At 40.9% G+C, this 24,788-nt stretch overlaps 1 protein-coding gene and 2 pseudogenes across 3 annotated transcripts in view; 1 reads left to right on the forward strand and 2 right to left on the reverse strand.

Annotated features, from left to right (window-relative positions):
- JADE1 (jade family PHD finger 1) overlaps window positions 1-24,788 on the reverse strand; it is a 399,925-nt gene that overhangs the window by 65,065 nt on the left and 310,072 nt on the right. The window contains exons 1-2 of one of the 3 annotated variants that reach the window (XM_060401005.1): window positions 21,938-22,027; window positions 20,502-20,571 (exon numbers count right to left, since the gene is read on the reverse strand). The exons of 1 other annotated variant lie outside the window; for it this stretch is intronic. The gene's annotated coding sequence lies outside the window, so the exon portion shown is untranslated. Of the gene's footprint in view, window positions 1-20,501; window positions 20,572-21,937; window positions 22,028-24,788 lie in introns of those variants that run through there. One more of the 3 variants, XM_060401006.1, reaches the window with a different exon arrangement.
- On the reverse strand, window positions 5,718-11,866 carry LOC132658071 (eukaryotic translation initiation factor 1-like; annotated as a pseudogene).
- LOC101109213 (hsc70-interacting protein-like) lies at window positions 11,868-15,889 on the forward strand (annotated as a pseudogene).

Below are 24,788 nucleotides of genomic sequence, written 5' to 3' on the forward strand. Positions count from 1 at the left end.
TTCAACAACTTTTCTGAACACCCCGGGTACTGGACTCCCCACAGGTGATTCAGACTTGGTGTACCCCCAAAATGAACTCATTTTCCCTCCCACTTTGTGATTCCTCATCTGTCCCAGATCTCAATTAGTGGCGCCACCATCCACAGCTGCCCAAACTAGGAGTCGGGACATCATCCTTGGCTCTTGCTTTTCCGTGACATGTCCTCCACCATCACCACCACTAATCCAGTCTATTATCAGACCACATCTACGTCAGGTCTCTCTCTCCATCCCTAAAGCCACTACCATCATCTCAGTGACTTAAACCACCACCTGTCTGCAGTCCTGTCCTCTTCTAATTCATTCTCTATTCAATAGTAAGGGTGATCTTTTAAAGCAAAAATATGATCACGGCATTCTCATTAACTCCATTAATTGCCTCTTTTTTCTTTGTTTATTCTTAAGGATAGAATGTGTCATCAACATAACTACCTACTTTTGCTAGTTCTCCTTCCAAACCCTCCCCCTGCTTCCATGGCTTGTCACGTTTCTTCAGTAGTATCCATTCAGAACCTTTGAAAATCTTAGCCCTAAACTTGGAACATTCTTCCCTATCTACACCACTTCTGGCTCTAATTCACTCAAGTTCTACCAAAGAGACTTATCTTACCTCCCTAACCCCCACCTTTTTCTAAGGTTCCATGACACTCAGTATTATCACAATATTATTGCTTCTCTCACTGTTTTGTCATTTTTTGCACCCCTCACTATCTGTGATTCAATGACTTTGTCAATTATTCTCTCCATTATGTTTCTAGTACTGGGCCTAACAGCTGGTAGGCAGTTAATAAATGTTTTTAATGCAATGGATGAATGATCAATATATCTGTGTAATTAAATAGCCTCCAAAGCACCATTTTAAAAAACAGATAATGTTTATTCTTATTTTCTAATGCTGAAAGTATTAAACATTATGTTTCAGAGAAAACAAAATTAAAATTAAAATCACCAAAAAGCTATTACTCTAAGATAATGACCACTAAAATTTTTATGTATATTTTTACTGCCTTTTGTATATTTGTGTGTGCTTATCTTAATAGACATACATAGTTTAGACAAATGAGGTCATACTATATTTCTATTTTCTGACAATATTTTACTTAGTTTATCCATATAGTTGGAGGTTTATGTTATTTCTGTGCTTTTACTAATAAAAAGAGTACTTTGGTGAATATCCTTATATCCTTATAGTTCTATAATCCATGATTAGGAAAATGAAGTTTTATTGACAGTATAATATTCGCCATATACATGAAATTTGAATGATTCCTGATTCTTTAATGTTGCACACTTATGCTTTTCTGAATCCATACTTTTACAAATAAGGCTGTAAATATTTCTATGCATAAATTTTTGTTTACCTACTTTACCATTCTTGGGATAGATTTTGAAGAAGTAAATTACTAGATCAAAAGTTTTAAGGCTTCAGATTCATTGTGCCAAATTGCTTTCAATGAAACAGGCTGTAATTTAGATTCACCATTGTCAATGATTGGGGATTTGCTGCTGCTGCTGCTGCTAAGTCGCTTCAGTCGTGTCCAACTCTGTGTAACCCCATAGACAGCAGCACATCAGGCTCCTCCATCCCTGGGACTCTCCAGGCAAGAATACTGGAATGGGTTGCCATTTCCTTCTCCAGGGGACTTGCTGAGTATTTGCCAATTATGCAGCATAGAGCTAGACTCTGTGGAGGGCGAGGAGTATGCTCTCAAAGAGATGTGTATTTGGAAAGCTCCATGGGCTTTCCCTGGTGGCTCAGCAGTAAAAGAATCCTCCTGAAATGCAGGACACATGGGTTCAATCCCCGAGTCAGGAAGATCCTCTGGAGGAGGAAATGGCAACCCACTCCTGTATTCTTGCCAGGAAAATCCATGGACAAAGGAGCCTGGTGGGCTTCAGTCTATAGGGTCGCAAAGGGTTGGACACAACTGAGCACGCACACATAATACCTATAGAAGCAATAAAGGTAACCTGACCACACATATAAATACCACAATAACGTGAAGATAGGTATCTATACAATGCTGAAATAGGTTAAGCAGGTTTCATAAATGAAGTAGAATAATTAAGAACAAAAGAAGTAGAAAGAAAGAAACGGAGACGGTGGGGAAGGTGCTAGGAGAATCTGCACAGGGAGCAGGAAAGAGGGAAAGAGACGATTATTGAATGTTTTCTGTGCACCCGCCAGGCACCGCACTAAGCATTTCACACCTAATATCTCATTTTCTTCTCACAACAACCTGAGAAGTAGGAATTATTATTTTCATCCAGATCCAGATCTAAGTGATGTGAAAAACTGACATTCAGGGGGATGAACGAATTTGCCAAAGATCATAAAGCTTCTGAGAGGTGGCACCAGGAACTGCTTGAACCCAAGCAGTCTGCCTCCAGAGTTCATGCTTTTAAGTATATGACTCAACTAACTCATTACAAATTCAGAATCAAGTACCCAGTCAGAAATTGTACTGTGATTTAGTATCAGGGACGTGAGTCAGTTGGCGCTCCCTAGATTGAGAAAGAAAATGAGAGCAAAAAGGATTCCACACGCTAAGACTTATTTCAGACAGTAGAGATGTAAAAAGTTACTTATTAAAATATGTGTCACAGACTTAAATGTAAAATTATAAAACTTTGAGAAAAAAATACAGGAAAAATCTTTGGGATCTAGGGCTAGACAAAGAGTTCTTACACTTGACACCAACAGCAGAATCCATATAAGGAAAAACTGGTAGATATGGGTCTCTCAAAATTGAATTTTTTCTCTCCAAAAGTCCCTGTTAAGAGAATGAAATATCAAGCTATAGGCTGAGGAAAATATTTGCAAACCACATACTCAACAAAGAACTAGTATCTAGAATATATGGAGAACACTTAAAACTCAACAATTTGAAAAAAATCAATTCAATTAGGAAATGGGCTAAAACCATGAACACATTTCCCAAAGAGGATATACAGATGGCAAATAAGCATTTGAAAAGATGCTCAATATAATCAGCCATCAGGAAAATAATGGAGATTTAAACCACAATGAGGTATTACTACACTACTATCAAAATGGCTAAAATTAAAAAAAAAAAAAAAAAATAGTGGCAACACCAAATGCTGGCAAGGATGTGGAGAAACTAAATTGCTCATACATTGCTGGTGGGAATGTAAAATGGTCCAGCCACTCCTGAAAACTGTTTGGCAGTTTCTTTTAAGACTAACATGCAACTGCCACAAGGCCCAGCAATTGCACTCTTGGGCATTTAGCCTAGAGAGATGAAAACTTATGTTCACATGAAAGCCTGTACACAAATGTTCATAGCAGCTTTACTCATAGTAGCCAAGAACTGGAAACAACCCAGATGTCTTTCAATGAGTGAACAGTAAACAAACTGTAGTACATCCATACCATGAAATATTACTCAGCAGTTAAAAAAAGAAAAAACTATTGATACATACACGAATCTTCAAGAATTTATACTGAGTTTAAAAAGCCAATACAAAAAAGTTATTCACTGTATGATTCAATTCACATATCATTCTTGAAATGACAAAATATAAGAACAGAGAACAGATTAGTGATTACCAAGTGATAATGAGGGGGTCAGGGAAGGAGGGAAGCCTGTGTGACTATCAAAGGGCAACATGAGGGATCCTTCTGATGATGAAAACCTTATATAACTTGACTGTATCAATGCCAATCATTTTGTACATGAATGTCTCCTACAGTAATGTTGTACTCTAGTATTTATAAAATGTTACTATTGTGGGATACTGGGTAAAGGGTACATAAGATGTCCCAGCAGTATTTCTTACAACTGTACATGAATCTACAATTATCTCAAAACGGAAAGTTTAATTTAAAAAAAAATAGGCAATCAGAAAAGAATTTAAACACTAACATATTCCTAGAAAGTAGCCTAAAAGGTAGAGAAATCTCCCAATGTCATTCAACAGAGCCACAGGAATGAAAAATTCATGTGGCCTAAGGTTATGCAGATGTATAAGTTCCTACAATTTCTGCTCAGCTGCAGGAAGGCTCACCTTTTCAGTACCAGTACAAACAAAAGGCTAAGCAGGGTTGCAAGGGTAGCAAGAGAAAAGGAGCATTGAAAATTTTAAAAAAAGGAAAAAAGGAGTAGTTCTTCCTAGAGCCCTTTATAAATATTCTCTGTCACCTGGCTTTCTGTTTTCCATCTAAATGGCCAAGAAGAATTAATGACTATGCCCTTTCTATGGTAGAGACTCACCAGGACCCTGAGGGCAGGGGAAGAATTTGAGTCTTGCCTCACATCAGCCAGATCTTACCTAATCTCTCACACATATTTCTCCACTCCAGCCCCAAGGCTTCGCCCTCGATGCCCTCCCACCCTACCAGAGGCCTGTTCCCCTAGCAGCTCCACTGCCCAGAATAGAGCATCCATGTAGACATCTCATATATCATTGACTGACTTCTAATCATGGGTCGAGCCCACTAGGTCACTCTGTAACATTCATCTTAGTTTTAAAAACATGAGAGGGACATTGTTGGCAAAAATCCAGGAGTAATGAATTCTATGTTCTAGAAACAGAGAAACTGAACTATTTCAATTTGAAAGTAAGAGCTGGCAGGAAACCAACAGAAGCAAAGTCCTCTGGGGAGGAAAGGGGGGTAGGGAGCAAGCTGGTGAGCTAACTTGTAGGCCTGTAAGGTGGGCAGATTTCTTTAAAAAGCAAACAAAGCGGTTTTAGACTTGAGAGACTTAATTGGCATCCAAGGCCAAGAATATGAATAATGTTACATAAAAACCTTGCTCAAGTGAGAATTCTGCAATCGAAGCATTCTGACTTTAATAGCTAAAGTTTAAGGGAAGAGGAATATAGAAAAAGATGTTTATTTTTCCAGTCATATGACATATGGGCTTCCCCGTTGGCTCAGTGATAAAGAATCTGCCTGCAATGCAAGAGATGCGGGTTCAATCCCTCAGTTGGGAAGATCCCCTGGAGAAGGAAATGGCAACCCACTCTAGTATTCTTGCCTGAAAAAATTCCATAAACAGAGGGGCCTGGCAGGCTAAAGTCCCTGGGGCTGCAAAGAGTTAGACACGACTGAGCAACTAAACAACAACAATTATAACATGTACCATTCATGGTATAAAGATTTAAATCTCATCTTTTTTTCCATCATCATGGCAAGAAAGGTTTGATGCTTTTCAGAATTTCAATGACTAAGAAAATAGTTAAGCTGGTTTTGTAGGTTACAGATAGTGCTAGGATACTAGGATGCATTTGTTCTTCCCTCCATTAAATGAGAACCTTCATGTACGGACAAGGTAAAATTAGAGAATTAATAATGGCTCAAGGACCTCCCTGGTGGTCCAGTGGCTACCAGTCCATGCCCCCAGTGCAGGGGACCTGGCTTTGATCCCTGGTCAGGGAAGTAGGTTCCTTAGGCCACAATTAAGAAGTTCACATGCCTCAACCAAAAAAGATCCCATGTGCAGAGACTGAAGATCCCTCGTGGCACAGCTAAAACTGGCACAGCCATATATATATATATATATGTATATATATATATATATATATACACACATATATACATATACATATATATACATATACATATATATATATATATTAATGGCTTAACAGCAATTCCAGATCACTTTAGTAATGACAGACAGAAATAGAATTAATAGAAAATTAAAAATCTATTTTTTTATGGCTCTTTTCAGTTTATTGCATGAAGGAGTTACACTAGTCCAAGTTAAAAGCAGACCCCAAATGGTTACATCATACAAGCTGTGAGGTTTTTAAACTTGTGACAAAGGACAGAAGGGAAATTCTACTCATTGCAAGGAAATCCTCACTTAAGCTTCAGTGAGCCAAAAGCACTTAAAATCCATGAACCTTCAGCTGGTCGTCCTTAGCCAGTCCAATCTCTACCAGGAACTGGCATATGTTCTTGCGCTGGTCACCCTGTAGCTGAATTACTTCTCCATATTCTGGATGCTCAATTCCAGTACCATTGCAGGCAAATTTCTTCTTAAATGCCTTCACTAGTTTGGTTTTTTTTTAATCGTAATCATCAGTGATCCCTTGGATAGTAGCAAGGGTCTTCCTGCCGTTTCTCTGTTGAATTCTTATATGGATATAATTCTCAGTGCCAACAGGATGCAGATCGTCACCCTTACTTGCATCAACAAAGGGATCAAACGAGTTGAGGTTCTGGATAGCAGACCTATGATACGATTCCTTTTCCTCAGTGGAAACGGCCAGCAGAAGGCAGTGGCGGGAGAAGGCGGGCGGGGTGGGGGTGGGGGGGCAGAGCGTGGGGAAGCTAGGGCGCCCGATGGGGAGGCTGCTGAGTCCTTGGTGGTGCCTCAGTGACTGGGCAAATCTATTTGTTTTAACTCTTTCCCTTTCTTATACCCTCCTCTGTCCACCTAAAATATTACCAGTGAAATGAAAGAAAGGCACACAGGAAGAAAAACAGCAAAGCAAGAGCCTGGGGAAACTATATCTATGTTATATTCTTTCAAATTATAACAGTCACTATAAGTATCATTGGATAGACAGAGATTTATGTAAAAATGCCTATTTCTGGGTTATTAATTATAGCAAAGAAGGGAAACAATGTAATGTCCAAAAATAGGAAAATATTTAAGCATTTTATGGTATGTTGATATGGTGGAATGTTTTACAGCCATTAAAAGAAGTCATAATTTCAGATAGCAAAAATTAAAAAGTGAAATACCTACCAATCGTGGGAATAAGGAGGAAAGGGGACTCTCATACAGTGCCAGTAGAAAAGTTAATTGTTACAGCCTTTTAGGAAAGTAAACTGGCAACATGTATTAAAATTAAAAAATACACTGTCCAGACAAAGACCCTGATGTAGGTAAAGAGTATTTGAAAACACAAAAGCAAAAGCAGGTAAGGACTATGCCACGGAATCCTCTTATACAAACATGGGATGCTTTTCATGGAAGTAATCCCAACTGAAAAAGCCTACTTCCAACTCCCTGACCACTCATAAAGTCTCTGGGGTCTACCCTGTGGGATCCTCAAGCCTTGCGTTTCCCTTTAATCCCAGACCTCCGGGTAATACTATCTCTCACTTGGCAACCACTCAGCCATGTTCAGGGACCACCCATATTGTACAGTCACCTAGATGCTTCCCTTTCTTTACTTGCTTCCTCCCACTCACAACATATTAACTGCCAAGTCTGGTTAACTTTAAGTTATTTTCTTGGGCTCCAAAATCACTGCAAATAGTGACTGCAGCCATAAAATTTAAAGACGCTTTCTCCTTGGAAGAAAAACTGTGACAAACTTAGACAGCATATTAAAAAGCAGAGACATTACTTTGCTGACAAAGGTCCGTATAGTCAAAGCTATGATTTTTCCAGTAGTCAAGTATGGATGTGAGAGTTGGACCATAAAGAAGGCTGAGCACCGAAGAATTGATGATTTTGAGCTGTGGTGCTACAGAAGGACTCTTGAGAGTCCTTTGGACAGCAAGGAGATCTAACCAGTCAGTCCTAAAGGAAATCAACCCTGAATATTCATTGGAAGGACTGATACTGAAGCTCCAATCCTTTGGCCACCCGATGCAAAGAGCCGACTCATTGAAAAGACCCTGATGTTGGTAGATTAAGGGCAGGAAGAAAAGGGGGCAACAGAGGATGAGATAGTTGGACAACATCATCATTTCAATGGACATGAGTTGAGCAAACTCCAGGAGATTGTGAAGGACAGGGAAGCCTGGCATGCTGCAGTTTGTGGAGTTGCAGAGTTGGACATGACTGAGCAACTGAACAGCAACTAGTTAACTTTGAATTTGCAATATGTCTCCCACTTGTTCCTTCTTCCTCTTCCCATACCATCTATCCTGACTTGAGATGGTATTTCCTATCACTTGAATTATCCAATATTAAAACTGGTGTTCCTTCCTCCTTAGCCCTCCCGGCCCCAGTTTATTTAGCACACTGTGACCAAAGCAGTCATCCAAGAAACTCTGGCCATGATACTCTCCTGCAAACAAGCACTCAGCGCCTCCCCTGTGGGTAGAGGGCAAACCTCAGCATCCTCAGCAGAGCACTCCACCTCCTCAAGCACCTGGCTCGAAACAGGACCTGAACTTGTAGCCCCAGTGCCTTTGCGTGTTGAATGGTGTACTTAGTTGAATAGTATGCCCTCAAATTCATGTCCACCTGGACAATCAGAGTGTGACCTTTGCAGATGTAATTAGTTTAGATGAGATCTTGCTGGATAGTGGGGGCTCTAAATCAAACGACTGGTGTCCTAATGTGAAGGACACATGAAGACACAGAGAGACATACAGAAGGAAGACGGCCACGTGAAGATGGAGGCAGAAATGAGGGTGACGCAGCTACGAGCCAGGAAATGCCCAGGCTCGCCAGCGCCCGCCAGAAGCCAGGGAAGGCCCAGGCTCGCCAGCGCCCGCCAGAAGCTAGAAAGAGTCGGGGAGTGATCTTTTCTAGACTCTTCAGCAGCAGCATGTCACTGCGGACACCTTGGCTGTGGATTTGTACCTTCCAGAACTGTGAGAGAATAAACTATTGTTTTAAGCCACCGGGTTTTGATAATTCTACCGCAGCAATAGGAAACTAACACAATTCATTAGGAGAACTGTCAAAAAACCCCACAAAACCAAAGACAACAACAACAAACATCCAAAAAACTCAATTTAGCCTAAGGGAAAAGAAATTTATCAGAAAGGTATTACTGTATCTCAAGGATCCCAAGAACAGAAATGCAGTTGAACCTCAGGAATGTCCAAAATCAGAGACACAGCGGTCACCAGGATTTTCGGTCTGTGATGTTTTCCCCTCTGTATGCCCTCCATTTCTTTTTCTTACTCTTCCTTTCTCTTTTCCTCTTTTCCTTCTCTTCTCAAGGTCATAGTCATCAAGAGCTCCAAAACTTAACTCTGTAAACCAAGAGAAAGTGACTACTTTTTTGCTTAGTTTCAGTTCAAAATTCCCAAGGAAGAACTGATTGGCCCACTGAGTAAGAATTCCATCAACATTCACCAACTAATATTATATGGTCAGAAGATGATTCTTACAGAAACCATGTGATGACACGGTACCAAGAAGATGATTTTTATAGAAATACAATTAGGAGGGGGAAGGAAAAAGGAACCATTTGTGTCCTTTGATATTCATGCTTCAATTTTTCTGGAAGTCATTTTTGATTCTTTATCTCTGCTTGCTGAAACTGCACACCCCTTTCAAACTCTGGCTTAAATGTCACCTTTTCCATAACATGTGTTAATCTCGGCCACTAGACCATGAACTCTCAAAGCAGGATAGGAGTGGGGAGTCCGCCCTGCACTGCTGAAGGGCAGAGCAGGGCGGGAGCTGGGTGGTGGGGAGGGGAGAGCAGGCCTCTGGGAGAAGTTGGGATTGAGAGGTTGTGGGGACTCCTTAGTCAGCAGTAGTGGATGCTAAAACTGGTGGGAAGGCCAGCAGGGCCAGGCACTAGACAGGTACCACTCTGAAGAGCAGGCCATCCTCTGTCAGACAGCAGCCCTTACTCTGGCACTTGGCACTTCCAAGGCTCTTCTCAGGCATCCAGATGCCATCTCAGGCAAAGAGCATGAACTCGGAGTTGAACTTTGATGGAAGACACAAAAATACAGCTAATGGAAAATTTAAGAGCGCTCCTGTCCACAACCCTGCTGGGTAAGAGGTTCAGGCATAAGATCAGTTACAGTAAATTTAAAACTTCAACATTACAACCAAAAGCTAAATGTGAGTCTGTGCTATAACCCATACTAATCAATGTTTGGATATATTTTTGTTTTATAAGTCATATTATGACAATGTGGTGAACTTGCAGCTTTTATGTCTAGGACTTGCTGATGTTCTTTTTTTTTAACTGTACTCGTTGCTTAATACAGACACAATTAGTCCTGCAGGTCAGTTAGAAGTCCCTTGGACAATCAAAGAGCAAGTTAATAAAGACCAGTATGCCATGCACTCAGCTCTTTTAGAGAAAGAAAGAATCATGCTGTGACTTGGAATTAAGGCTAGTGTGGCATTTATTACATGCATGGAGCACGTGAGATCAAGGAGGTGGGAGGGGGAACAGACGACACCGGCAGAGATCTGGCTCCTTGCCCTGCTCCCCACCCTCGGGCCCAGGCAGAGAAGAGTTCTTATCTGTAGACCAGCTCAGTCATCAGGCCAGAGCACTAGTCAGGCCTATGCTTCTCCAGGCAGGATTGACTCATCAGTCAAAATCTCTCTTCCCCGGTTTCCCCACCTGCCATCCAAGTGAATCCATTTACTCAAGGTTAACTTTAGTGCATTCAAAGAAAAGTATTTGAAAGTTACTTTGGTTTTGAAAAATTAATGCTTGCCTTTACAAAATCAAAATCCACGGAGATATTTAAGTTAGCTTATACTGGTGGCTCAGAGGATAAAGCGTCTGCCTGTAATGCAGCAGACCTGGGTTCAATCCCTGGATTGAAAAGGTCCTCTGGAGGAGGAAATGGCAACCCACTCCAGTATTCTTGCCTGGAGAATCCCATGGACAGAAGAGCCTGGCGGGCTACAGTCCACAGGGTCGCAAAAAGTCAGACACAACTGAGCGACTTCACACACACACACACACACACACACACACATATAGATTTATAAAGTTTTATAGATATAGTTAAATTTAAACAATCCCTTCTAAAGGGACTTTTGATTAATGGTTGGTCACATTAAATGGTCATTAATTAATCTATTTAAAAATTTTATAACTTTATAAATATTAATATATATAAATATATATATTAAGTTCTTCTGTTGAATGACCAAAAAATTCAACTGAAACCCAAAAACACTTTCCAAGTACTTAAGTAATTTACATATATCTAATAAATTAATCTTATAAATATGTTAATTTTAAGTTCTTTTAAATGTCTAATGTTGCATTTACATTTGAAACATTTCCACTTAAAATCACAAATGCAAAATCAATTACTTAGTTACACCTTTTAAATAAGCATTACACATATAATGTGTTATTATTCTATTAGATCTTCTAAACATAAAAACATAAAATACTAAATACACAGAATCCTTTACACAAAAATACTAATACTATGTGTTTCATTTTTAGTACATTTCTATATTTAATTGTAAGCTTTCCCAATGTTTTAAAAAACTCTTATTGCTTAAAAATATGTTTATCTTCTCAAATTCTTTTGACGATATTCTAAAGCTGGTTGAATTGCATATAAGGTCTGAAGCCATAAATATCTAGGGGAATTTTTCTCATATACCACCACAAAGAAGAGTCCCTTTATAAACTTAATATATCATAAACTACAAAACCTGAAAAGGGACCTGATACCAGCCTCCAAAATGGCCTCCAATGATGCGATCCTCCCACTAGTTACTCCCCTGTGCAGATACTTCTGCTCTGAATGGGCCTGACCTGTAATCAATAGGCTATTGTGGAAATGATGGAGAATGACTTCCGAAGCTAGGTCATAAAAGATATTGCTTCTTCTACCTTGCACACCGCTGGACTGTTTATTGTGGAGGAAGCCAGCTACTCATGCAGCCCAGGGAGAGGTCTATGTGGTGAGGAACTGAGTCCTCCTACAATAGCTAGAATTAAATTGCCATGTTTATGAATCTGGGAAGCAGCTACTCTAGCCCCAGTGAAGCCTTCAAATAACCGTAGTCCTGCCCAGCATATTGACTGCGACGTGAGGAGATCTCCAGACTCAAAACTGAGCAGTCTCACCCTACTGTGTGATCCTGGTGTGGAACCTGGTCTCAGCCTCAGCCTTGCTGGACCAAGGAATCCTCAAAGTGAGAGAGCTTTGAACCATCATGAAAATGTGTAAGCAAGATTCCAGTGTCCTGCACACTGAAGAAATGTACTTACTGAGGGAGTGGGTGGAGGGTCGTGGGGGTAAAATACCACTTGCTACTCATAAAACTAAGTCAGAAGAACATACCAATGAAGAAAAGCCAGATACTGAGAAGGCAGAGGAAAACATAAAGACAGACAAACTTTCAAGTGAAGGAAAGCGCTAGTTGCTCTGTGGTATCCAACTACAGCCCGCCAGGCTCCTCTGTCCATGGGATTTTCCAGACAAGAATACTGGAGTGGGTAGCCATTCCCTTCTCCAGGGGATCTTCCCAATCCAAGGATTGAACCCGCATCTCCTGAACTGCAGGCAGATCCCTTATGGTCTGAGCCACCAAAGGAGTACATATCAAGTGAGGTAAGTAACACCCTGTTCTAACAACACAAGAGAAGACTCTACGCATGGACATCACCAGATGGTCAATACAGAAATCAGATTGACTATATTCTTCACAGCCAAAGATGGAGAAACTCTATACAGTCAGCAAAAACAAGACCAGCAGGTGACTGTGGCTCAGATCATGAACTCCTTATTGCCAAATTCAGACTTAAATTGAAGAAAGTAGGAGCCTGGTGGGCTCCAGTCCATGGGGTTGCTAAGGGTCAGGCATGACTGAGCGACTTCACTTTCACTTTTCACTTTCATGCATTGGAGAAGGAAATGGCAACCCACTCCAGTGTTCTTGCCTGGAGAATCCCAGGGACGGGGGAGCCTGGTGGGCTGCAGTCTCTGGGGTCGCACAGAGTCGGACATGACTGAAGCGACTTAGCAGCAGCTAGCAGCAGGGAAAACTACTAGACCATTCAGGTATGATCTAAATCAAATCCCCAACAATTATACAGTGGAAGTGACAAATAGATTCAAGGGATTAGATCCCTTAGACAGAGTGCCTGAAGAACTATGGACAGAGGTTTGTAACATTATAGAGGAGGCAGTGATCAAGACCATCCCCAAGAAAATGAAATGCAAAAAGGCTAAATGGTTGTCTAAGGAGGCCTTACAAATAGCTGAGAAAAGAAGAGAAGCTAAAGACAAAGGAGAAAAGGAAAGATATACCCATTTAAATGCAGAGTTCCAAAGAATAGCAAGGAGAGAGATAAGAAAGCCTTACTCAGTGACCAACGCTAAGAAATAGAGGAAAACAATAGAATGGGAAAGACTAGAGATCTCTTCAAGAAAATTAGAGATACAAGGAAATATTTCATGTAAAAATGGGCATAATAAAGGACAGAAATGGTATGGACCTAACAGAAGCAGAAGAGATAAAAAAAGAGGTGGCAAAAATACACAGAAGAACTATACGAAAATGATCTTCGTGACCCAGATAACCACGATGGTGTGATCACTCACCTAGAGCCAGACATCCTGGAATGCAAAGTCAAGTGGTCCTTGGGAAGCATCACTATGAACAAAGCTATGGAGGTGATAGAATTCCAGTTGAGTTATTTCAAATCCTAAAAGATGATGCTGTGAAAGTGCTGCACTCAATACACCAGCAAATTTAGAAAACTCAGCAGTGGCCACAGGACTGGAAAAGGTCACTTTTCATTCCAGTCCCAAAGAAGGGCAATGCTAAAGAATGTTCAAACTACCACACAATTGCACTCATCTCACACACTAGCAAAGTAATGCTCAAAATTCTCCAAGCCAGACTTCAACAGTATGTGAACCATGAACTTCCAGATGTTCAAGCTGGATTTAGAAAAGGCAGAGGAACCAGAGATCAACTAGCCAACATCTGCTAGATCATTGAAAAAGCAAGAGAATTCCAGAGAAACATCAACTTCTGCTTCACTGATTACACCAAAGCCTTTGACTGTGTAGATCATAACAAAGTGGAAAATTCTTCAAGAGATGGGAATGCTAGACTACCTTACCTGCCTCATGAGAAATCTGCATGCAGGTCAGGAAGCAAAAGTTAGAACCGGAAATGGAACAACAGACTGGTTCCAAATTGCGAAAGGATTACATCAAGGCTGTATACTGTCACCCTGCTTATTTAACTTATATGCAGAGTATATCATGCGAAATGCCAGACTGGATGAAGCAGAAACTAGAATCAAGATTGCCAGGAGAAATATCAATAACTTCAAATATGCAGATGACACCACCCTTATGGCAGAAAGTGAAGAGGAACTGAAGAACCTCTTGATGAAAGTGAAAGAGGAGAATGAAAAGGCTGGCTTAAGACTCAACATTCAAAAAACTAAGATCATGGCATCCAGTCCCATCACTTCATGGCAAATAGATGGGGAAACAATGGAAACAGTGACAGACTTTATTTTGGGGGGCTCCAAAATCACTACAGATGGTGACTGCAGCCATGAAATTAAAAGACGCTTGCTCCTTGCAAGAAAACCTATGGCCAATCTAGACAGCATATTAAAAAGCAGAGACATTACTTTGCCAGCAAAGTCCATCTAGTCAAAGCTATGGTTTTTCCAGTAGTCACGTATGAATGTGAGAGTTAGACTATAAAGAAAGCTGAGCGCTGAAGAATTGATGCTTTTGAACTGTGGTGTTGGAGAAGACTCTTGAGAGTCCCTTGGACTGCAAGGAGATCCAACCTAGGATCCAGTTCATCCTAAAGGAAATAAGTCCTGAATATTCATTGGAAGAACTGATGTTGAAGCTGAAACTCCAATACTGTGGCCACCTGATGCAAAGAACTGACTCATTGGAAAAGACCCTGGTGCTGGGAAAGACTGAAGGCAGGAAGAGAAGGGGATGAGAGAGGATGAGATGGCTGGATGGTATCACTGACTTGATGGACATGAGTTTGAGCAAGCTCCAGGTGTTGGTGATGGATAGGGAAGCCTGATGTGCTGTAGTCTGTGGGGTCACAAAGAGTTGGACATGACTGAGGGACTGAACTAAAGTGATCTATAATAAAAATGTAAAGTATGATTGAATCAAACACTGATGCCTGCCAAGGAATGGGAGATGAAAATGTTGAGATAACAGGGGATGATGGATCAGGCAAATGATAAAAATGTGGTTGCCATTGCAGCCCTAAACGATGGTGAGCTACAGAAAGCCATTGACTTGTTCACAGATGCCATCAAGCTGAATCTTCTCTGTATGCCAAGACCCCATAGACAGCAGCCCACCAGGCTCCCCCATCCCTGGGATTCTCCAGGCAAGAACACTGGAGTGGGTTGCTATTTCCTTCTCCAACTCATGAAAGTGAAAAGTGAAAATGAAGTTGCTTAGTCGTGTCCGACTCTTCATGACCCCGTGGACTGCAGCCTTCTGGGCTCCTCTGTCCATGGGATTTTCCAGGCAAGAGTACTGGAGTGGGGTGCCATTGCCTTCTCTGAAGAGAGCCAGAGTCTTCATCAAATTACAGAAGTCAATTGCTACCATCTGAAACTTTGACAGAGATACTGAAATAAATCCTGATTCAGCTCAGCCTTACAAGTGGGCAGGAAAAGCACATGTACCTCTGGGCCACTGGGTAGAAAAAGTCCATGGTCCTGCCCTTGACTGTAAACAATGAAGATATTAGTGTAATGCTGAAAGAAGTTCAAACAAGGGCCCAGAAAACTGCTGAACAACAGAGAAAGTCTGAGTAAGACCATGAAGATGAAAGGCTCAAAGAAAAAATGGAAAGGGTTAAGAAGGCTTGGGAGGAACAGAAAAGACTCCAGAAGGAAGGAGAAATCAGAAGACAAACAGGAGCTCAATATAGCTATTTTTCAGGTGGCTTTCCATGGGCAACACCTGCTAATTTTCCTGGAAGAATGCCTGGAATGGGATGGGGTATGCCTGGAATGGCAGGAATGCTTGGGCTCAATGAAATTACTAGTGATCCAGAGGTTCTTACAGACAATGCAGGTTTCAGAAGTTATGACGGCCTTCTAGGATGTGATTCAGAACTTCAATATGTTGAAATATCAGAGCAGCCCAAAAGTTGTGAGTCTCATCTGTAAATCATCGGCCAAATTTGGAGGGCAAGCCCAAGGCCCTTCTGACAAATAAAGCCCATGCTGAAGGAGAAGCAACTGTGGTCACCTAATAGATGTCACAGGAATACAATCCAGTGTACTTCTGACCTGCTGAGGGAGGAAAAGCTATGGTGCTCTGAAGATAGTCTCTCTCCCTCTGTCCCAAATGAAGCTGAAACAATTTTCAGTGATTTGCCATTAAAACAATCATTCAGATAATATTTTCCTACTGGGAATCAAAAACTTTAAACGTTTTTAAAACCTGAAAAATATTAAAACAAGAACAACTATTAAGCAACTCCTCCTACTGAAAAACAAAACCCACTAAGCTGGTCCCAAATTCCTGATCCACAAACACTGTGTAAGATAATAAACATTTATATTCTTGCTAATTTAAATTTGGGGGTAATTTGTTATATAGCAGTCAATAACTTACAAGGAATGGCCATATTAGCCCATATCCCTAAATCCAAATCATTATCTAATTTTCAAGCCTGATTGGTTCTCATGAACCTCCAGTTCAGTGAGTATATCACTGGCTTGGATTAAAACTATTTATTGTTTCACTTCATCATGAAGTTTTTTTCCTGTCTTTTCTATGTGTTGGGCCCACAATGATAGAGAAACATTAAAACATATCTAATTTCCCTTCTTACAAGTCTGTTACTGACTCTATCACAACTTCAAGGAACTACATTCTACTGCCACCTACCATCACAGCATTCTCCACTTGACCAGACTGAAAGCTTCTTTTTGACTGCACTACACAGCTTGCACCAGCAAGCGTCACAGTGGTAAAGATGCAGGTTCAATCCCTGGGTCAGGAAGCGCTCCTAGAGAAGGAAATGGCAACCCGCTCCAGTATTCTTGCCTGGAAAATTCCATGGATAGAGGAGCCTGGTGGGCTACAGTCCATTGGGTTGCAAAGAATTGGACATGACTGAGCAACTGAGCACAGCACGCAATTTGCAGGATCTTAGTTCCCCAAGCAGGGACTAAATACACACCCCTACAGTGGAAGCACAGAGTCTTAACCACTGGACCACCCGGGAAGTCCTGAAAGTGTATATTTTAACAATAAAAGATGGAAGCATATTTTCTAGCAGCCCACTACTAAAATATCCGCAAAGTCTAATAAACATCTCAGACTTAACATGGTTTAGAAGAGCTTTTGATTTTCCTCTCCCCTAGGCTACTCATCCCAGTCTTCAACAGCTCCATCAGTGACACCATCAACCACCGAGATGCTTATACCAAAAACCTAAGTCACTCTTGATTCCTCTCTCCTTCTCACAGAATCAACAATGGGGTTCCCACAGATTCTACCTCCAGAACATATCCTGAACTTGCTGACTTTTCTTCATCTCCATAGCCTGCCTCCATTCCATCTCCTATCTTTCATCTACATCTCCTTAGCCTAGACTATGCCATCATGTTTCACCAGAATACTGCAAAGAGCCTCCGAACTACAACTCATGTTGCGTTTGTCTATAAACATTCACATACAGGTCTTTTTGTAACACAGTTCATTTCTCTTGGTAAACATCTGCATGTGAGATTGGTGAACTGTATGGTAAGTACCTGTTTAATTTTATCAGAAACTACTGAACTAATTTCCATTTCGCACCCCCACCAGTAACATCTGGGAGTCCCAATTGTTCTTTATCCTCTCCAGCACCTGGCATTTTTTAAAAGTCATTCTAGAAGGTGTGTAGTAGTTCTTTTTCATTTTTTGAATTGGTATAAAATCCATGTACAATGAAATGCACAGATCCTAAATGCACAATTCAAAGGAGTTTTGATAAATATGTATACTCATGTAATCACAATACACATTTCCATTACCCTAATAAATTCTCTACTAAACTGCTTCCCATCGTCTCTAGCCCCTAGAGGCAGCCTCTTCTGATTGCTATCACCACAGATTAGTTTTACCTTTTCCTAAACCTCATAAGAGGATTAGTATAGTATATACTGTTTTGTGTCTGCCTGAGTTTGCTCAGTAAAATGGTTTTGAGCTCCATCCATGCTATTGCAGTAGTTCTTTGTTTTTATTGCTGAGTGGTATTTTATTGTATGGACACATCACAGTTTATTTGTCCATTCACCTTTTGATAGACATTTGGGTTGTTTCCAGCAACTCCATTCCTAGGTATTTGCCCAGGAGAAATGAAAGCATATGTCCACAAAAAGACAATAATCGCCTGCTTCCTCTCTTGATCCTCTATAGTCCATTCTCCATGTAGCATCTAGAGGGATCTTTTAAAGAAATTACTCAAATCCCATCTCTCTTCTGCTAAATACTCCTTAGTGACTTCCCATTCCACTTTAGAAGAAAATACAAACTCCCTACCACGGCTTGTGAAACCCAGATATCACCAATCCTCAACCCTGGCTGCACAGAGGCCTCTGTTAACGTCTGTCTCTGGGGCTCCACCCCAGATCAAGTTAATCAGAATGGAGGAGGGATCCCAGCATTTTCAAAGCTCCCCAGGACACTCTCACAGGCCACCAGGTTGGCCAGGCCTTGCCAGGTGATCTGGCCCATGGCTTTCCTGCTTTATCTCATACCGCTCTCCCCCTTGGGTGCCGCACTCCGGCCCCGCCGGCCTCCTTTCAGCCCTGTGAACACAGGGATTTTATCCCTGCCTCCAGGGCTCTGTACTAGTTTGTCTTCTGCCTGGAATGTTCTTCAGATCTTAGTGTAACTGGTTCTTTCTTGTCATTCTGGTCTCAGCTGAAAAGTCACCTGCTTAGAGGAGCTTTTCCTGCCCACTCAACCCAAAGGAGCCACTCCACAGCGTGTCACTTATTCAAATACTCTAGATCACATTTATGTCGAACAGTGCCCTGTTCATGCATTTTTCTTTGTGTTTATTGTCTGTCCACCCCGTCTAGACTATAAATCCCACGAGGATGAGGACCTTGCCTGCCTTATTCTCCACAGTACCCTTAGTATTTATAATCATGCCTGGCATACAGTGAAAATTTCAGAAATATTTGTTGGAAGCAAGAAAGAATACGTGTACAAAATGTACATATTACCTGGGCGGGAGGGCGAAATCCACAAGGTGTCTCCTTTCTTTCTTTCCCCTAGCTGTTAGCATGGGATCGTCGATTTACAGGAAAACAAAGAGACTCCAGCAGAAGGGAATTAAACCCAGATACTAGATTTCATTAGGTCCTAAAAGGCAGACAGACTGTTTCTGGCTTCAAGTATCTTAACTTCAGTCCTAACCTGACGCTGTACACATTATAGATATGCAATGAATTCATTCCTATTAGCAGTGAAGTGACTGTGCTCTCTTTTGAGGGTCTAGAGGGGATGTGGGAGAGAGGGATGGGAGGTAGAGCATTCAAGCAGGGATTAGCAAACCATGAGAAAAGGAGACAGAAGTATATTTATGCCTTTATCCTCCCTTACGGAGCTGTCACCAACTCAAACCATGAAATTCAGTTAAATCTATTCCAGCCATTTGGATTTTAAAACACTATCCTATCCTATATGTAGTTTCTCTTTGTAAGCAAGGCAATATGTTAAAACAAAGTTTTAAAGAAATTTTAAAAGAATGGAGAGAAAAAGAAGAGTGATCCAGGGAAGAAGAGAGAAGGCAGTAGGGAAGAATTTAGGAACATCTTCTTTGTGTTACACATAGTACTAGGCATGTTCAGGCATTTACTTATTTATCAAAATCCTATGTGAAATAAATATGGAGACAGAATGAAGCATAGATAAATGTAACTTACCACTTAGCTGTTAAAATACTAGACAAAAATAAACAAGATATACATATCAAATATGCAGATGACATTAACAATGGAAATGTCACCTAATGTAAGCAAAATAGATCAAAGATTCAAATTAATCTTACAAGGCTAGTGATTAGCAACAATGTAGTACATAAATTAAATCTTGCAGCTAGCTACACAGGTACAGAAAGATGGAGACCTAGTCTGACTGGAGTTTGTATAAAAATATCTTGTGGATTTAGTTGGCTGCTAGTTTAATATAAGCCAATAGTAGATGCTAAAAATATCAATAGGATAACCCTTAAGTATTGCATGAGAGTCCTTATCTTAAGCGACTTCTTTTCAGTATTTATCACTGGAGATATTTTTTTTAAATTCTCTTCTCTCCTGATTTCTGTTACATCTGATTATCTTTCCATCTCTGAAGCAGATCCTCATTAATACAAATGCTAATAAGACAATAGCCCTCATTTAATAAGGGTTTTGTGCCAACTACACAATTACTATATTTAATCCTCCCTCTTAATAGCACTAATGAAATAGGCATAATTATTTCTGCCATCTTTTAGGTGAGAAGACAGATTTAGAAAATCTAAGTAATTTTCTCAAGATCAGATAGGTAACAGCATTCTTGGAGCTCAACTATAGCAGCCTGACTTAGAGTCCAGCGATTCTAACCACTGGTCCTTCTACCCCAGACTTTCTTTCAGAGCATGCCTTTCCTTTGCTCTTTCCTTAAGTGTCAGTGTGCACTACAGTCCAGTCCTCAGGTCACAGCTCATTTTACTTCACTGTCTCTCTGGTTAATCATCGCTAGATCTGGGACTTTGATGGACAGCTTCTACACTGATGAGTCCTATGACAGCCACCAATAGTGCTGCCCTGATACCTCTTACCTTTTCCACAGCCTTCCTTGTTGGTAGATGCCTCCATAAGCTTCAGAGGAGGCTGAATCCAGCCCCAATCCTGGATCCAGAGACAGAATCACGATTAGTTTCAAACAGAGGACATGATGCTTCCTCTGCCCCTTCTTTTCAGTGACTAGTTTAAGCACTAGAAGAGAATCAGCCGAGAAATTTTTCAGAAAAGTTGTCTAGGCTCTTAAATGGAAATATTCATCAACAAGTAATCTCTTTTCTATCACCTTGTTGTGTCTGTATGTGCTGTGGAGAACTAAGTCAGCTATCTTGGAGACTTCAATAATTTTCAAGAGCATAAAGGGCACTGAGACCAAAATGTTGGTCTAATGCCTAGTCCATGCCAGTATCATCCTTCACCAAGTTATTGAAACAGTTTCCTAAACGGTTTTCCTACTGATAAGCTGAGCATGACCAACCCCAATAAACCTGCTCTCTGCATTACTACCAAGGTGATTTTGCATGTGTGTGTGCTAAGTCACTTCAGTCATGTCCAACACTTTGAGACCCAATGGACTATAGCCCTGCCAGCCTCCTCTGTCCATGGGATGCTCCAGGCAAGAATACTGGAGTGGATTGCCATGCTCTCCTCCAGGGGATCTTCCAGACCCAGGGAGAGAACCCGAGTCTCTTATGCCTCCTGCATTGGCAGGCTGGTTCTTTACCACCAGTGCCTTCTGAGAAGCCCTAAGGTGCTCTTACTAAATGCTAATCAGACACCTGCCTAATCCTTCAATGACTCCGCAGCTTTCAGTTTAGCACCGAACACTCTACTTCTCTTGTTGTATGTGTTCCTCTCCCCTCACACAACCGTTCATCCCAGCCATTTGCAGGTGATTGCTGTTGCCATCAGAAATGACACTGTCTGTTGTTTCTATGCCTTCCTACTTTTTTCTTTTGCTTTTCTTCCCCCTTTTTTGGTCTTTGGAGCAGAGGACATTCACTATAGTAAACTGGTTACAGAGCTGAGGAAAGAGCTAAGAAGTCATCAGGATGGTGAGGCAAGCAGAAGCAAGCAACGATAGCAAGCCACCACCAGTGGCAAATTCTACGAGTGGAAAAATAAGAGGAGGAAGTAATGTCACCAGATCGCAGGGATCAGGGTTACCCAGGGAATTCTAGAACCCCAGTAGACCGATTCTGCATGTGCCAGGAGCATGAAGGAGCCAAGCCACTGCCAACAGTGTCTTCCAAAGCTAAGCTTCTTCATCTGCTCTTAAGGTCACACTGTCATGTCCTATCCCTTCATTCTCCAGCTAGCTAACATCTACTTATCCTTTAAAACTCAGCTCAAAAAAAAAACAAAAAAACCCAACATCAACACAACAAATAAACAAACAAACAACAACAAAAAAAACTCAGCTCAAGGGTCATTTTCTACAGGAAGTTGTCTCTAAGCCCACGGTATAATTTACCTGTCCCTTTTCTATGCTTCCAAAACACCATTTGTCAAAGTGGTCACCAGAAAGTAGTAGAACAATAAGCTCCTTGAAGACTGGGACAGCCTCTCTTTCCTTGGTATTATTTAAGCCTAGGACAGTGTCTGACTATAGTGCTGGGGGCTATTATATGTACTCAGAAAATGTTTTACAAATAGAGTCATGAATTACCTCTGAGGTAATTTGCTTTGGGGATGACTTGCATTTTCTGAAGTTTTTTTTTTTTTTTTTTTAAGTATGTCCAAGGCCTGAACAGTTCAGGGCATTTTCCTTCACATACCAGTTTTTTCATGTAGCCCTTGAAAGAAAAGTTATTTCACTTCTTAATACCATCTCTATCCTGTGGGATATATAAACATGCTTTCTGAAGCTCAAGTTTCATGGTCCCCTTCAAACTGTGCTTTCCTGGGGTATAGGCCTCGCCTCAGTGATTTCTCCTAATTCTTATACTTGGAACATTTAGTTTTTATTTTACAAACCACTTTTGAAAGAAGCCAGAAAACTGTTCTGTTGGTCTTTTGTGCTTTTTTCATAACCTTTCTTCTGCCACTTTAGATAAAAGTAATAGGTAACAAAAGCTTAATTATATTTTGGGAATCCCTTCTTTGCTTTTAGAAATGGCCACTAATATTAGTGCCTGGCCATCTGCTTGAGACAGTCTGTGCATGCACAAGAACCGGGGAAAGCTTTTTGGACACTAGGAAGACACTGAGCCTGGCATGAGGATGACCAAAGTGCCAGCGGACAGTATTTTTTTCTTAACAGCTTCACTGAGATATAAATCAGATATCATATAATTCACCCATGTGAAGTGTACAATTCGATGGTTTTTAGTATATTCACAGGTATGTACAACTATTACCACAATTTTAACACATTTATATCACCTCAAAAAGACACCCTGTACCCTTTAGATAACCTCCTCCCCAACTCCCCCACCTCTCCCCTTCCCCATCAGCTCTAAAAATACTAATCTACTTTCAGTATCCATAGACTTCCCTGTTCTGAACTTTTATATGAACAGGATCACATATTACGTGGTCTCTGAGGACTGGCCTCTTTCACTTGGCACAATATTTTCAAGGTTCACCCATGTAGCAGCACTCCATTTCTTTTGGACAGTCCTTTCCAAACATGGGAACTGGACTGGCCCAGCACAATCACTAGAGCACTTAGTGTGAGCTTCTTTGGTGAGAAGATTTTCTGCCGTGGTCCTTTGCTGGTGACTCTCACGGGAGCCTGCTACATGCACCTCTTTACCTAAGCCACCACTATGAGCTGGCAGTGGGCCTTAAGTGAAAATACGGAAATTAAAAATCAATCAGAATTACAGAATCCCCAGAATCATTGTCTGACTTTTGAGCATTAGAATTCATAAGAAAATCACCTCAGGCTGTTTCTTCCCACAGTGGTAGCGGACTCTCTAGGCATATCCAGCAGGGAAGTTCAGGCTTACGTGAATGTTGTTAGTTCCGTGGTTCTCAGTGCGGTTGCTCAGACCAGTAGCATCAGTATCACCTTGGAAACTTGTTAGAAGTGCACATTGTCAGGCCTACCTACTAAATCAGAGATTCTGGGAGTTCAGTATATCTGTTTCGACAAGCTCCCAAGTGATTCTTATTTTAAGCTGGAGAACCACTGATTAGTTATTAATACTATCAGTATTGGCATATGAACACAAATTAATTACTGACTCATACTCTGTTTTGTATCAAGTCTATATATACTCAGTGGATGAAGAAAAATCGCTGGTACCTAAAGTGTAGATTATGGTACATAGGTTGATTTTCTATGCATCCATATGACAGGCAATTAATCTTATTACTCCCCACTTCCCATCTTTATTTCTTTTTAAAACAATGCTTTGATAAAAACTTACTTTAAAAAAATCTTGATAGGGAATCCCCTGGTGGCCCAGGGGCTAAGACTCTGTGTTCCCAATGCAGGGGCCCCCCGGTCAGGCAACTAGAACCCACATGCCACAACTGAGAGTTTGTATGCCAAAACTAAAGATACCCCATGTCACAACAACAACAACAAACAACCCTAAAAAACTTGTCCTCTTTATGGAGTTTATCTCCACTTCAGACTGAGCAGATCTTTAGATCTTATAGGTAGCATCCCTAGAAGATGGCATTTCTACACATTTTTCAGGAAAAATTAATTCCTGCTGCTGCTGCTGCTAAGTCGCTTCAGTCGTGTCCAACTCTGTGCGACCCCATAGATGGCAGCCCACCAGGCTCCGCCGTCCCTGGGATTCTCCAGGCAAGAACACTGGAGTGGGTTGCCATTTCCTTCTCCAACGCATGAAAGTGAAAAGTGAAAGTGAAGTCGCTCAGTCGTGTCTGACTCCTCGCAACCCCATGAACTGCAGCCCACCAGGCTCCTCCGTCCATGGGATTTTCCAGGTAAGAGTACTGGAGTGGGTTGCCATTGCCTTCTCCGAGTTAATTCCTATACACAGCTATATTAGACACAGATCTCTAGAGATGGTTTTTCAGAGTGAATGTTTTGTCCACACAGAGACAATATCAGGGAGCACATTTTGAAAGCAATTGGTAACCTGATGCCTGTATTGATAAAATACCCTGAGTTCACTTTGAATACACCAGGGACTTTATCTGTCCTTTGTTGTTAAGACCAAACATTTTTTAGATAATCTGAGGACAGTCATTATCTCTTTCAGAAAGAGTACAGGAATGGTTTATTCTTGGTTAATCTGAATAGATTTAACTCATGGCTAATTTTAAAATTCTGCTAAAATGTCCTTTAAATACTCAGATAAATAAAACTGTAATTCTTAATAAAAAGCAATTTTATTTGTAAG

Source organism: Ovis aries, chromosome 17 (genome assembly GCF_016772045.2).
Source record: "Ovis aries strain OAR_USU_Benz2616 breed Rambouillet chromosome 17, ARS-UI_Ramb_v3.0, whole genome shotgun sequence".
In the NCBI taxonomy this organism is placed as follows: domain Eukaryota; kingdom Metazoa; phylum Chordata; class Mammalia; order Artiodactyla; family Bovidae; genus Ovis; species Ovis aries.